The following is a 16,250-nucleotide window of genomic DNA, read 5'->3' on the forward strand; positions in this document are numbered from 1 at the left end:
TTTCAGCAGTTTTACTTCCAGCTATGTAAGCACGAGCCAATTTACGTGCTGTCGATGTAGTTTGTGAGAAGGGATGCAGAGCTGCCTTTAGATTGCACATTACATACATGTGTGATGCTCTGGGCACATTGTGAATGCCTGTGCAGGGCAAGGATGAAGTCATCTGATCCCAAGGCTGCTTCTGCCTTGCTCATACTCACACAGCAGCTACTATACCACAGGCAAGAAAGGAAACTGTTCAGGAGATGATGAAGCAGCACTGAGCTTTCAGAGAATGGAAATTCAGTACAGATGTAGGTGTTTTATTCTGCATTCATTAACACAAAAATGATTCAGGAGAGGTTCTTGCCAAACCAAACAGTTGTGCTCTATCCAAAACCACTTACAAAAGAGAGAATTAGTCCTTCTTAACCATGTCATTATGGGAATACATTATCCTAATTGCACTCTCAACAGACAAACACAGCAGCTACTAAAAATTTGTCTCTTTTAGAATTAAGTGGTACAGTGGCCAGAGAGAAGGAAACAATTATTGAAAGAAACTACAGAAATGCTAACTTTTCATACGGAGCCATTTCTGAGTGGACTGAGATCATTGCTAGAAAGTACAATACTACTAATAGAAATCTGTTCCTTCAATCATAACAGAACAGTAGCAGGGATGCTCTGGATCGACATCGAAAACACTGTGCTACAGAAATGAAGAAAGGAATATATTGCACTTTGAGAGTCAGAGGGTGCATCTCCACTACAGCCATACTGTAAGTGTAATGTATCTGGAAACAGATCCAGTCTGGCTAACCCAGGTACTGGTAGCGGGACAGATGTAACACAGTGGTTCAACCCTCCCTTCAGGCTGTTTTTCCACCCAGCACGTAACTCCACGCTGCTGCAATCAGATAACTTTTGGACTTGAACTACCTGATCTAAGATAAACTCATCTACACTACGCTACGGTCAAGTACAGAGCAGCAATTTCAGATAGCAGGGAAGGATGGAATGAATTCTGAATTACAAACTGCTCCAAGTACAGTCCTGTCACAGATACCCATTAAATCAGAGGGTGCAGAAATCTCTGGGAAGGGAGAAGAGAGACCGAGAGCAGTCAACAAAACCAGACGACTGGAACTCACCCATGCACACCGCTTCACATCCACTCATGCAATCTTTAACAAGATCATCTATAACCATAAAAGCACAATGCAGAGATTACATGGCTGATCTAGAAGGAAAGGAATGTTTTTCCTGAGCTATGAAAGGATCTATACAACTTTATCTGTGAAAAGGTGGGGAAGGTGTGTTAGATGCATTAGAGGTTCTGAAGATCTCATGTAAAAGAAACAAAAAAAGCCCCAAAGGCCTATTTTTTTAAAGGAGAACAGGATATAATAATATTCTGCAAGTGTCCTAAAAAATCTCAATAACCTGTCAAATTAATTGAATGTTTTTACAAGCATCTTGGTGCACTGAAATACAAGCATTGTGTTATGCTGTGGCTCTCGGAGGAGTTATCTCCACCTCCTTCCAACACCAATAGGAGGAATCTTTGCAGGATTCTTACAGAATGCAAGAGCTTTTACAACCCAAACGGCCACAGCACAGATGTTCACAGCTCTTCCTTTACAGCTACCACTTGAACAAGAGAGGTCAAGTCCCACAGAATGTTCCCCATTCTTCCCAGGGAGCAGCCACAGTGAAGGATGATTCCATTGCCTGAAGGACATAGCAGCTTTGGGCTGGTTTGTTAGGTCACTGCAGTTGCTGCTGTGACATGCAATCCTGGGAAAAACTTGGGTGCTTAAGAAAACATATATATGAGCAGGCTGTGTTGACCTCTCAAGAAACAAGAGGATTCCCTACAATAATGCTAGGGTAAAGTAAATAAATAACTTAGCCAGTTCAGTTCACTTATTCAAGAGCATGGCAGGAGAAAGAGGCTTTGCAAGGAGCCACTTTTGCTTGGTAACAGGGGGAGGGGGCTGCAGTGCAGGCCTGGTACAAAGTTCTCAGACTTCTCCCAGGCTCTTGGGTTCGGACCCATCTCCTTCCCTGAGTGAAGCAGCCTTGTCTGTTTTGTCCGGGACCATAAGCACCAATTAAACTCTCCTTATCCTTTGGGAGTTTTTAAGTCGTTGGTACTTAAGTCTAATTGGTGTCTTTTGTCCCTGCATGAGCCTATATCACAGCCTGGTAAAACCAAAAGCGAGGTCAGATTTCCTGAGACTCCCTGGGCCTCGAGGAGCATCCCCAAAATCACACAGAAGGACAAAATCACTTAGAAGGACTGATCTGATGCTCTACCGTGTTTGCATGTGACAACCAGGGGACCAAAGCAATGCCCAAAGAAGAAGGCTGAAGTGCCCATTGGCTTTTTTATTGTAAAGCTAGAAGTGAATGTCATAGAATGGCAGGGGAGTTATTAGGGATTATTTTTCTTTTTCTAGCAAAGAACATAATAGCTTTAGACCACCTACTATTAGTTGTTAATACTTAACACTACTGTACACAGAGGTAGAGAAATTGACTTTTAATTCTTACTTTTTCTTCATTTAAGGGTGGAAGGAACAGTTTTGGGGAAAATACATCCATATGGGGAAAAAAGAAGCAAATGAGAGGATATTTAGCTCCCATAAATCTTGACTGTAATCCCATTTTGGAAATATTAAGAAATCCTGAATACAGTGAAAGCTCATGATCTATGAAATGCGCTTTGCCACCTCAATAAATCAGAGCAATCCAGAACCGATGTCCAGCAGTGACAGGGAAATGCTGTCTGCCAGACCTCTCCAGGAGCATGGCTGTTCTGTCTCTGCTCTGAAGCGTGTCTGGCGTATTCTAGGACCCTTCAGGAAATATCAGGACATGCCTCCAACAGGCCATGGGAATGCTCTCTGCAGAGCACCTAAAATACATTCCAAGGAATGTGTGGGAGTTTGTCAAAACAGAAAAAGCAAATGTTTCCGAATGATGTTAAATTTTATATCTACTGAGCAGCTTGCATGCTGCATTTTACCCCAATCATCTGTCTTTGCTACCTCAAGGCAGGTTAGCTTCACTGACAGCCACAGCTATGGAACTCAAATAGGTTTGTGCTCCATGGGCAAACAGCATGTAAAGGAAGAATTCAAATGTTTCAGATTTACATTTTAAGTATTTCCTCTGTCTTGCCTACCCCAAATTCCAGAACAGATATAATGCAACCTAATAGCACACGACAACCATGGAAAGACGAGAAATTTGGCTGCTCGTGGCACACACTTTATCAGCTGGATGATGTGGGAGAGAAACGCCCTGCATCTAAAAACTCTAGTTCGAATGGCATCTCCTGTTACAACAGCAAATCATAGAATCATAGAATGGTAGGGTTGGAAGGGACCTTTAGAGATCATCTAGTCCAATCCCCCTGCAGAAGCAGGGTCACCTAGATCAGGTCACATAGGAACATGTCCAGAAAGGTCTTGAAGCCCTCCAAGGAAGGAGCCTCCACAACCCCTCTGGGCAGCCTGTGCCAGGGCTCCCTCACTCTCACAATTAAATAGTTTTTTCTTATGTTTAAGTGGAACTTTTTGTGTTCCAGCTTCATCCCATCACCCCTTGTCCTGTTACTATCTACTATAGAAAAGAGGGATGTCCCAACCTCCTGACACCCACCCTTTAGATATGTATAAATGTCAATAAGATCTCCCCTCAGTCTCCTCTTCTCCAGCCTAAACAGCCCCAGGTCCCGCAGCCTTTCCTCATATGAAAGATGCTCCATTCCCCTGATCATCTTGGTGGCCCTGCACTGGCCTCTCTCCAGCAGTTCCCTGTCCCTCTTGAGCTGAGGAGCCCAGAACTGGACACAGGACTCCAGATGAGGCCTCACCAGGGCAGAGCAGAGGGGGAGAAGAACCTCCCTTGACCTGCTGCCCACACTCTTCTTGATGCACCCCAGGATGCATGGCATCTAAACAGACTAAATGTTGGATATGATAATAACAAGGTACAGTCCACCTATCACCCACCTCTCACGTTTGCGTTGCTTATACAAAGCCATTAGCATAACGTCTAACACAGTTTGTCACTGCACACAGTGAAAGGAAGTGTACTGCCAGAAAAGTATTCTTAAACAAGAACCTGTATCAACAAGAAGGTGGGATAGATACTGACTCCTAAGGGATCCTGGCTTATGTGACAAAGAATTACATTTTCAGTTATTTTCTCCCTGACAAATAACAAGACTTGTGACCCAAAACACTTCTACATAGAAGGCTGAAGTAGCCTGCCAGAAGCTCCCCAGCCAAGTTTTCACAGCGATTTCCATTCTGTCCTTGATACACAGATCCATTCACAGCTCCTCACATCCTCTCAGTGCAGGGGGGTTGGAAAGAGACGTCTTTAAGGCACCTTTCAACCCCAAATCATTCATGATTGTACTGCTTTTTGATATGTGCTGAGCTACTCAACATCAGCAACACTACCTTCCCAAATTATCTTGCAAACCCTAGACTAGCACTACTCAAGGTAGCTATTGAACAATTTCAGACACTTAATCTTGACTAGAATCTGCTCCCTACTCCTCCCTGCTGCTTTCAAGGCAATTAATGCATAAATGTGTAGAAGACAATGAACTAGACTGGAGAGAAATAAAAATAAACTGATTGATAATCTTTGCCTTTAACACGAGAGGGGAAGACAAAGCCAGGTTCCTGAAAGAGTAGAGACCATGGCACCACATTCCTAGAAACCATGACACCAAGGAAAAGCAGATTAGCAACTAAACTCCACCGTGGGCTTCCTTCTCAGATAGTTCCTCCCTTCTCACCTTTTCTTCTCCTTCAAGCTACGCTTCCCTTTTGTTTCTTCTTTAGTTAGGAAGAATCAGCAGAGAAGGAGAACTGGAAGCCTATCAGTGCTAGAACCTAATGTTGTACATTACCTGAACCCAGCATTTGTGAAAGGGCATGAACAACTTCCTATTTCTTTTTAAAGCCACACGAAAGAATGACTTGTTTGCTCTGGCAAGACTTCTATCTTTTGTTTGCTTATGCTCAAAAGCATCTACAGTTAGACAGATGGCACAAAATCTACCAATTTTACTAATAAAATGGATAACATGCAAAGCAAAGCACTCTAGTATTGAATAATGAGCTCTGATAGGGGCATTTATTAAAGTACAGAGAGAAACCCAAACTAACCTTTTCTTTTCCCTAGTGAGACCTAGATGGATGTGCTCTCCCTTTTGCCTCCCTTCTCTGGGAGCCACATGGTGTGATAGCATGAGGAAAGAGGAGGTTTGTGATGCCCTGATTTCACATTTTTTATTGACATTAATCCTTTGTTAAAAATCCAAGCAGCTCAAAGGCTCCTCAAGCAGCTGAAAAATGTAAGAAACCGCATGAGGATTAACCCCATCCTGCAACCTAGACACTAGTTTTCCTAAATCAGCAAACCAATGAGGGGAAAAAGCCTGGGATGGCTGTGAGAGGAAAAGCTTTAGCAGTCCAGATCAGGCCAAAAATTAAGTTGATCTTAGCAAACTGCAGAAATGGTTTAAAATAAAATAAGACAGTAAGGTAAAGACAACTTCTGTTGGTCAGTGTACCCTACCACTACCATTTGAGATCTCTAGTTCTTCTTTTGGGAGAGACAGTGAGTCACTGATCCCTTTCCATCTTCCATACTATTCATGTCTACAAACCCTGCCTGTACATATAGTTGTCCCTGGCTGAAAAGTCCTTAATTACTTGGTCATTCTCTATACAAATGCCACTGAATTATGCAGAAGTACGATGCTGCTTCACTTTGTTTTCTGCTCTTTCCCAATAACTACACCATTTTGGTTTTGTCCACCACTGAGATGGTGTAATCACCTCTTTCTTCACAGCTATGCAAGACAGACCATGAGGTGTAAATCATGGCCCCTCCTTCTGACAAGAAGGGGAGGTAAATGCCACAGCCACTTAAAAAAACCCATCCAAAACCAAACGACCTTTGAATATGCTTTATTCCATAAGCAAAGGAAGGGGTGGGTAAAGACCTCTGAACAGCAAAACCCTCTCCCATCCACAGGCCATGTGGCAGTCATCCCAGTTATCTCAGCTATCCCAGCCTCCTCCCCCAAGGAATGACTGCTCTGTACCTTTCAGGCACTCCACAGCATCATCAGCCTTCTTGCCCTCTTTGCTCTCCATCGCTTATTAAGGTTATTTAAACTCATCAGTGCAGGCATTTTCCCATTGCCTGCTCACTGTCCTATTTAGAGCTGGACCAGCTGCTTCAACGTCTCTTCAAGGGCTTTCTTATTCTGCACTATGGTTTACACAGACAACATTGTCATACTACTGCAGGAAAGATAAACAACCTATCACGACTGAAAAATGAAACTATCACAGCTGTAAAACCTGTTAAGTACTCCACTTTACTGAGGATCAGAAAGCATCAGTCCAAGGACCAGGCTCAGGTCTGGGCCTCATGCAAAAAACATGAACAAAGTGGAAAAAGGCTGTGGGAGAGCTGCAAAAAATATCTAAGGTCTAGAAAACATGATCTCTGAGGAAAACTAGAAAGAAATGCTTTTGTTTAGTCTAGAGGAGAGAAAAATGAAAGAGGACAAGATAAGCCGTTAAATATTAGAAGGCTGCTGCAAAAGAGAGAGGTAATATCTCCATATTCCTGGTGAATAGTACTAGCCCTGGGCCTGAAATGCAGCAAAGGAAACTTAAACATTAGAAAAAGGTTTCTTGTGCTTGGGATTATTAAGTATTGAAATCTTTTCCCTGGACTAGGGTTACAGGACTTGCATCAACCGTGTTGGTTTCTGATTTTATTGTATTATTTTTGACCTCTCTTAAGCATGGGTTACCCACAGCTGGGCCTACTTTTAAGAGGGAAAATCCAACAGATGATCTTTTGAAGCTCTGCACAGGTCTATTTCTTTTAAAACCATTTTCACCCTGAGCTAACACTGCTGGAATCTGCTGTAGCTGGGGACCAAGAACTGCTCCCCAGACTCCTTGTGCTTCTTAAGTATTTACCTTCATATATGGTAATCAAATTTGAGTACAAACACAACAGTAGCTAAGCAGCACATGGATTTTGCAAGCCTGTTGCCTGCCAAGATTGCTTTCTGTTTGTACCCTGTACCTTTGTGATAAACAGGAAGACACGTAAAGTTTAACCTTTCTGCAGTCATTAATATCTTGGACTTATGCACCACCGAGGCATAAAATCAAAGACTGATTTAATTAATATCAGCTCAGTCCCTTCTGCTAAGTTCTGACATGCATCAAGTCCAGCAAAGGATCCTGAACAGCTTACCTATATAATGCAAATAATCATTATGGGTACTGGAAAGTTTGGAGATGAACTGTAAATACTGAAGACAAAAATCAGTTGGCCTGCTCTAGCAAAATCCTCAGACTTTCCTACCGATTCTCCAAACACTTTACACAAAACACACATACACAAATAACAAGAAGCTTGGTTTAAAGGTTGGCTTCCTCTTGGGAAGGGGGGGGGGGGGAAAAAAAGCAGCTATAAAATTCAGACCTTTGTCCTGACCTGCCTCATGGTGCAGCATGTACAAAAACATGCAACATTTGTCATTGTTCACCAAACCCTCTAATACCAAAACACAATCATGCAAGGGTGAAAAGCTGGCTTCTAGACGGTGTAGAATGATGTTAGCTTAAAAAAACAGGCTCCTAACATCATTTCAATGTCATATTTGTTTTTCATGTGTTATTGTCAAAGATGCAAGATTGAATTACAGCTAGTTTTTCCAATCAAAAGCCAGGTGGGGTGTTCAACACCTCTGACAGAGCACTGAGCCAAACAGGTGAGATTACATGGTATTTGGAAATATGATGAAGGCAAGCAAAAGCAGACTGTAATTACTGTCTGAGTTTTCTAAGCCTCTGTGCAAAAATGCAATAAGGAGGGAAGGAAAAAGGGTCCAATCCTTCTCTCTAGCAGGAGTTAGCCAACCAGCAACTCTGCCAGTTGGCCAAAAGTTTAGCACATTTACGTTTCTGCTCACATTCCACTGGGACAGGAAGAATACTGCTCTTTCTAATGAAGAGGAATAGGAGAGCAGGCATCTAGGCTAATTGCTGCTGTGCGGTCTTGCACTCCCAAAAGGAAAGTATCTGCTTTTTCTGGTGAAGATCTAACATACTTTCCAGAAGTCTGCAGATGATGGACACGGTCCCCATCACTAACCTGTTGTCTTTAGTCCCAGATACTAATTAACTGCTCTGATAAAATGCCACTTTGCTTTTATAAAGCCATCTTACTGTTCTCTTTATTCTGCTTACAGAGGAAAGTTAATCCACAGCCATGCCATTGCCAGCAATATTCCCACCCACTGCTCATTCCTGCCACCACTGGCACGTTAACTGTCCTGAGCTGATGGAAGTCTTATGGCAGAGCACATCACATGGCAGAAGAAGCCTGAAATACTTAATTCTAGAACAAAGAGCACATGTAATTTTTTTTCATGCATGTCAAGAAAGTTGAAAAAGAAATTGGTATGCAGGGAACAGGACAATGATGGAAAAGATCCTCCTACCATCAGCTAAACCAAAAATGCACATGTTGTTTAGCACAACTAAGTACAAGCACAGACCAGATGTGACTCCTCTGTCAACGTCCAGCACTGGGGATGCAGCACAAAAGAGAAAGAGCTATTGAAGCTCTTACTGAATGAACAGATAGGCACAAAAGACAAATGAGCCAGCTGAAGACAAAAAGAAGGTCACTAATGTTTAGAAGAGGTAATCTCCAAAACTACCTTGTGATGGCAGCTGAGGAAGACAAGAAAGTGCAAAATAAATTACCTGAGGTGAAGCTTGGTCAGCTTATGAAAGGGGTTGTATGATTTGGTGTCTGCATAGGCAGGAGACTGGACTTTGTAATTAATTTGGCTCCTGAATGCCTGATGTTCCTTTACCTCTGGCATATTGCTTTTGTTAAGGTCAGAAATCTGCTCAGGGCAAAAATTTCCTGCTTAAATCTTACTGGAGTGAGGATGTTGGTAGAAAAAAAAAGGTCAATGTTTCATGCACTTACTGAAACAGGTGGGTTGTTCTGACAGAAAATAGTCGTAATTTTTTCAAGGTCCATATACTTCCAGAGTGATCAATGTCATTTCAGAATCTAGATTAAACAATTCCTATTAAGATGGTATGGAAACTGTTAGTCGGCTGCAAAGTACACACCATGGCATTAACAGAGCTATGTTGTCAGCTCTTTTCATTTTCTTACATGTAGTGCAATCTTCTGAAAAGTTCTACAGGATGCACTTGCTCATATCATAGAATCACAGAATGGTAGGGGTTGGAAGGGACCTTTAGAGATCATCTAGTCCAACCTCCCTGCAGAAGCAGGTTCACCTAGATCAGGTCACATAGGAACATGTCCAGGTGGGTCTTGAAGAGCTCCAAGGAAGGAAACTCCACAACCCCTCTGGGCAGCCTGTGCCAGGGCTCCCTCACCTCAACAGGGAAAGAGTTGTTTCTTATGTTTAAGTGGAACTTTTTGTGTTCCAGCTTCATCCCATCACCCCTTGTCCTGTTGCTGGCTACTATAGAAAAAAGGGATGTCCCAACCTCCTGACACCCACCATGTAGATATTTATACATGTCAATAAGATCTCCCCTCAGTCTCCTCCAGACTAAACAGCCCCAGTTCCTGCAGCCTTTCCTTGTATGAAAGATGTTCCAGTCCCCTGATCATCTTGGTGGCCCTGTGCTGGACTCTCTCCAGCAGTTCCCTGTCCCCCTTGAGCTGAGGAGCCCAGAACTGGACACAGGACTCCAGATGAGGCCTCACCAGGGCAGAGTAGAGGGGGAGCAGAACCTCCCTGTCATGCTCCTGGAAGAATCTCAGCTTTCACATTGAAAAAATTCAAATAAAAGATATTTTCCTAGCCTTACTTTCCTAGCCTTACAGCTGGAAATGAAGCCTCAATAACTAATAAAAGCTCAGAAACCTGGGGAAAAAAAATGAAAAGCAACCATTATTTTCAAACTGCATGCATTTTCTGTCCTGACTCATTATTACTGAATGTTTGTAGATAGCAGTTCTCCTCAGTACAACTCCCTACAGTGACTTCAAGGTGTTCCAGAGAAAGCCTCCCCGATGAAAATGCAGGCAAAGGACAAGCTTGCTTTCAGACACAAGCAGGAAATGAAAGCAGAACAGTAAAAGCGTGGAGACAAAAGTCTGTGGAAGTTATTGCACCAATAGTTGCCTAGAGCACACAAGAGAGGCAGATAATCAATGCAAAGAAAGAGAAGAAGTAAATTGCTCAGCTTTTGTACACTACACAAATTGACGCTCTAAGACGATCCCACAGATAGTCCATTGTGACGTTCCTTAGAATGTATCAGTTATTTTTAAAGGCTTCTTTAAACAAAAAGTAATTACAATCTGGGTTTGGCACAAAAGGCTGGCACAGCCATGACAATATCAAATCAAGCCTACAGTTTTGTTGAGAAAACAGGAAGATATGAACTAGAAATGAGAATGAAATCGGCAGCGAAAACGAGAAGGAGCTGGAAGCACGGGAGAGGTGCTGGGCAAGCACAGTTCTCTGGGCAAGCACAGTTCTCTCTGCACATTCAGAAATTGGACAAGGCTTTTCTGTTGGAATCCACGCCACAACTTGCATCACTCTGAAGATGGACATCATAACTGAACACAACAGTGAGGGTAAAAGTATTCTCTATTGCACAAAACCCTAATGCCTAAACAATTTATCTTGGGATGCTCCTTCTTGCAGGAAATTGTTGAAGAAAGTTGTGTGATTTCCAAGCTTGCCTGGAAGTCAAAGCCAGGCAATTTAACCAATGAGAGAATAAGGTTTTTTCATTCTATTAAGTGAAATAGGATAATACAGCTGTGGGTGCCAGTTCCCAGGTACAGCCACCTGATGTACATTTGTGCAGTGTATTAAAAAAGCCCCACTACTATCTGAATAATATTTCTGACTGAGAAGCAGTTACAGATACAAATACAAAGCTGCTATTAATAAGATCCATATCAATCCCAATGGAAAAAAAAAATCCAGATGTGTTTCTGTTACTCTGCTGCACAATAGACTTCACATTGTACTGTGGGACAAACCGGGGGCAGACAGTTGTTTGTATTCAAGGTTCAGACAGAGGCTTTTTTCTTCCTTCAACCAGATGCAAAAACCTCCAGAGATTTTTGCATCTCACAGGCTTTGATTGGGAACAGAGACAAAAAAAAGACCAAAACGTGCACCCCAAGTGGAAAGAGTGTTTTCAGGGTCTTTTTCTCCCCCAGATGCCAAAGCCAGCAGGTCCTTCTGTAATAGCAGAGAACGTTTCATACAACAGATATGGACGCTGTGCCCAGTTTCATGTCTCCTCTGTCACCTTATTAATTCCAGCCTTTAGCCTAAGAATGATCTGTAAAGCATCACACATTAAAATCTTCCAGATAGTATCAGCACTGTTTAATATAAGTCTCTCTCCTTTGGTCCCACGGTTTCAAAAATAAACAAGTATTTTAACAAAACAAGGGCAAGACACTGAGCTTGTAAAAGCTCTTTCTGGGTATTGCTTCCAGAGATAAGGCATAGGGACTGGACACTGAAGAAAGTTTCCATGGAAGAGGCCACCTGACAAAACCAAAAGGATTTACTGACACAAGGAGCAAGTGGGTGCAGTGCAGAAAGCTGCAAACAGTAGACAGCACAGACAGCCATATCCTTTCTTCATCATCCCACACAGAAAGTGTCTGGCTTTAGTTAGAGATTAGGCAGGAAAAAAAGAGGCTGGAGGTGCAACTTGACTACTCTGACAATGAAAAGAACCATGATCCGTGCTGACCTCTCCTGTCTTACTTGCAGAACAGGTGCAAAAAATAAGACCTGTCTCTCCAGCCAGCACAGTTACTGGCTCCTCTGACCAGAGTCCTATTGTTGCGTCCCCAAGTCAGAGTTCAACATCCATCTGGCAAAAGACCTTACAGCAACAGTGGCACCCACAGCAACAACTTCAAAGGACTCTGCTCTGAGGCTTGATGGATACCTGAAGCAGAAGGTAAGTTCTTAAAAGCCTGCTCTCCAAACTGCTATAAATCCTTTGGAGGAAAGATATCCTCCACGCTTCACTAATCAAAGCAGAGCCACCCTCCTGATTATTCTTACTGCACCACCTGTAGACTGGTACAAGGGTCCTCATTCCAGGAATGGGGCTTTTCAATGACATAGTTCATTTCAACAAGTTCCCACAAGAAAAGCCAGTATGAAAAAATGATGCCTCTGGTTTATGCATTTGAGATTTAAGTCGCTGAAATAAATGCTAAATATTATTAGCTGCTGAAGGAAATGGTTACAGTGAAGATGAGGGGATCGAAACACCACAGAAATATACCTTCTCTTTCAGTATCCTTGATAAAGAAAGCACTTTTCCTACAGCTGTGGGAAAGGAAACAAGATGTAACAGTGAAAGTTAAAATTATGTGTCTTTTGGCAGTTATCAAAGGGACCTATAGCACATGGACAAAGTGCAGTCTGAGTGATTCCAAGTTCCAAAGCGAAGAAATGCTGCAGGCATATTCATCATTGGCATTTCTATTTGCTCCCGAACATTACAAAAAGCAGTGAACATTCCTGACCCACTACTTTTGTCCCAGCAGCAACGTTTGCTTGTGTGAACTGTGTTCAGCCTTTGTAGAAAGCATCAATAAGTTCACTCCTACCGTTGATATTTTCCCAGTGAGCCCCTCAGGCAACCCAATATGAAGTAGTTTCAGTGTGCAGCACTGCTAGTTGACACAGAAATCTGCCACACCCAGGAGTTTTCCACATCCTTCATGAGTGGGTGGAACAAAGCACAGAGAGTGACCTTGTAATCCAGCATCTCCACGGATCCATCAGGGAGTCACAAAAGAAGCAACTTACTCTCCACCTCAGCCTGGAATTCAGTCTATTCACCATATTTTCTTAGCATCATCCGGTCTTGGTTTATTTTCCTCATTCTTTTGTTTGCCCACCTATGTTTGTTTAACCACTTAGATGGCCTAAGCAACCATTACAGCATGCAAGCACTCCACAAACAGTTACTTACAATTAACGTCAATCAGAGAAAGTGATTGTGCTTTCATTACACTTCTTGAAAGTTTTAAGACTAATTCCATGAAGGCATTAAGCTTTCCACTCCAGACATTTTGGAAGAACACGTTTGGTGCGACAGTGAAAGAAGTCTTGCTGTTACAATGACAACCTGCAATCATTTTCTTCTCATTTAATCTTACTTTTGGAATGCACTGGCAAAAGAAAATGAAGACCATAATAAACGAGTAATCTTAATCACCAGCTATTGCTAGCACCTTATTGTCTTAAGCACTTCTGCCTTCCAATTAACCAATAAATGCTTAGTAACCTCATTGAACTTACTGAAGTACTAGAGCAGAAATAACAAGGAAGCTATGGTTCAAGCTACCAAGTAAAGCTCCTTTAAAACAATAACAATTTCTTATTCAGAACTGTAATGAAATCCCAGGAAACGTTTTGAGCGTCCTTCCAAATCTTCCCCAATGGCTACAACTTCCCCACATTAGCTCAGAGTAGTTCAGAAAAAGTTAAAGCCCACAACTCCATCTAATTCAGAACACTCTTTCATTTCCCTGTCTAAACAGAAAAGCTGAAGAACTGCTGTTGCTGAGTATCCCTTGATCTCAATGGCAAGAGCAGCAGCAGATTTTCATTAGCCAGCACAACAGTGTGCTGTTGGCCAAACTGAGAACTTCCCACAAGTATTTATGGGTGCTCTTTGGGCAAGTGTTCAAACAGATTCCAAACAGACAACTATGGATAGAGAAAACAGCAGAACATCAGCCTGCATTACTCTCTCTGCCTCTGCAATGTTCACCCCTCCTGAATTGTACCTCTCCTTTCCGTTGGACAGTTTGCTTTTCCTGAGTTGCAGACTAAGTGTACTTGGCAGTGAAGTTCACAAGCAACACAATTATAAAACCTGCAGATTCTCACGTCACTGCTGGGTAAACATCACTGTCTAAACTTAATCCTGCAAACAACTGAAGAAAACGTTTTCAGAAATGATCAGCACATTGTTAAGTTCGACAGAAACTGCAGAGCTACCTGTCTCCTGAGCAAGGCAGCTGACTCATACTTACCTTCTACTAATTCCTTCTGAATATTCCCAGTGCACACTTTTCCACTGACACATGCTGTGGTGGTTCCTGTTTTAGTATCTTGGCCAGCCATGAAGTGAATCAAATCAACAGCCCCTCTGGTGATACCAAGCTTTATAGGCAACACAAGTCCACTCCCACTGACTTGTACCAGCTAGCCTTTGAAAAATGGCATCCCTAGTTACAGGGACTACTGTCTCCCATGCTGGGAATAGGAATCAGGAGTAAAAATACAGCAGTAGTTCTGGTAGAAATAAGAACAGGCTGATGTGCAGCAGTATTCACAAATTGCTTCCAAACCTGCCTGTATCCAGCACAACTTTGGAGAATCTGTAACCAGCCAGCGTGGGCTTTTATTCCATGCCTACTTACTACTTATTTGCTATCAAGAGTGTGCTTAGTGCTGCCAAACACAAATGTGAACAAACTTTGCCTGCTTTGCTTGCTGTTATCACCCACTGAAAGCTCTGATGGGTGTCTCTTGACACGCACATCAAGAGCCTGGACTCTGAGGGCAGCTATCTCAGGGCACCGAGCTGTGCAAACATGAACCATCAACACTAACCCCAGAGCAGAGGCACAGGGATCAGAGGTGTATGCTTTCTTGGTAATTACAGTTACTGCATCAGAATGGGTTGTCTTTGGGGGAGGAAAAAAAAAAAGTGTTGCTTGATTCTTAGCTTGGGATTATTTTCTTAAGAAACTGTCAGCTTGCTTGCCCAGCAGCAAGGAAAATCCTACCTAAGGATGTGAGTGAGACTGTGCTGGGATAGATCAGAGTTCAGAATCTCTTCCAAAAATGGCAATAAATATGTGTCCAAGGTAAAGCACGAAAAGGGCAATGAGATAAAATAATTCCTCCCTAACATTCACATAACTTTCAAACATTTTCAGCTGAGTGGATTTCCTGAGCTTGATGTGGTTTGTCTAATCAGCAACCTCACTTTCCCTCTGAGCAATGGATCTTTCCTCCAAATGTCTGTCCAGACTCCCCTGGAATCCATGCAGACATTTTGCAGCCGTCACATGCTTTGGCCAGAAGTTGCCCAGGTCTATGACCTGATGCACAAATTGAGTCTTTTCCGTTCTGATGCGTGGAAGTAGAAACATATTATGCAGAAAGACTTCATCAGTGGGTTTTTTTCCCCATCATCCATTTCTTACATTCTTTATGTGTTCATCAGTCTGTAACTCCCAAAGCTCTCAATTGGCTTCCCTGGTATCCACCTCAAGCCACTTGCTCTCACTTACTGGGTGAGCAACTACCCCTTTTTGGCCTGGCACTTAGCAAGTTTTAAGATCAGAGAATACTGTAAGTCCCTCTCCTAGCACACAAGTCCAGCCTCTGTGTTCACACAGGACAGCTCTCCCTGAGATGTTTAGTAGCTGTAGATGGCTGGGAAGTTTCAGATTTGATTGCATATGACTGAAAATGCCTCTCTGCATAATGTAGTTCCTGACAGGAGCACCAGAAATCAACTATCTGTGAAGGACTGAAGGGCTATACATGTGCAATGAGTCCCAGCTGCTGCTTTCTGGGAAGTAATGCACAGGCACAGAAACCGTGGCATGCTCGGGAAGCAGTCTGGGCTTCCAGACAGTGAAGAACATCATGTCACTACCTTTCACAGACTGTACTGAACAAGAAGTGGCAGTTATGGTAGATATCAGCTGCTTCAAAGAGATCCTCTCCTGCTCTTTTGAGCTGGCCAATGTTCTTCAGCAGCTGCACACACGGAGCAAAACACTGGCTTTCAAAAAAACATTTCATAAGGAGATGAGGTCTGTCCCTACACATATGACAAACGGCCACATTACTCCTCTTTACCCACTAGCTAGCGTGGGAATAAAGCTCAGACTCAGGAAAACAGCCTCTGCAGCAATGTCCTGCAGCTGTCAAAGAGTTGGCACGTGAGCAAGTCAGGCAGAGGAAGAAGTGCTACTGCAACCCTGGCCAACTGAGCAATTTCAGAGTCTCAACGTGACAGCACAAGAGTAGGTGATCATAGAGACACTCTCCCATTCCCCTTTCTGTACAGCTTTGCCTTGGACATTCGTATGTTGTCTCTCCTGACCTGTGG

The 16,250-nt window shown here is 42.8% G+C and overlaps 1 protein-coding gene across 10 annotated transcripts in view; it reads right to left on the reverse strand.

Annotated features, from left to right (window-relative positions):
• The window catches only part of ST3GAL3 (ST3 beta-galactoside alpha-2,3-sialyltransferase 3), a 182,402-nt gene that overhangs the window by 71,990 nt on the left and 94,162 nt on the right, over positions 1–16,250 (reverse strand). The window lies entirely within an intron of this gene.

The sequence above is a fragment of the Colius striatus genome, chromosome 10 (assembly GCF_028858725.1).
Source record: "Colius striatus isolate bColStr4 chromosome 10, bColStr4.1.hap1, whole genome shotgun sequence".
Classification (NCBI taxonomy): Eukaryota; Metazoa; Chordata; class Aves; order Coliiformes; family Coliidae; genus Colius; species Colius striatus.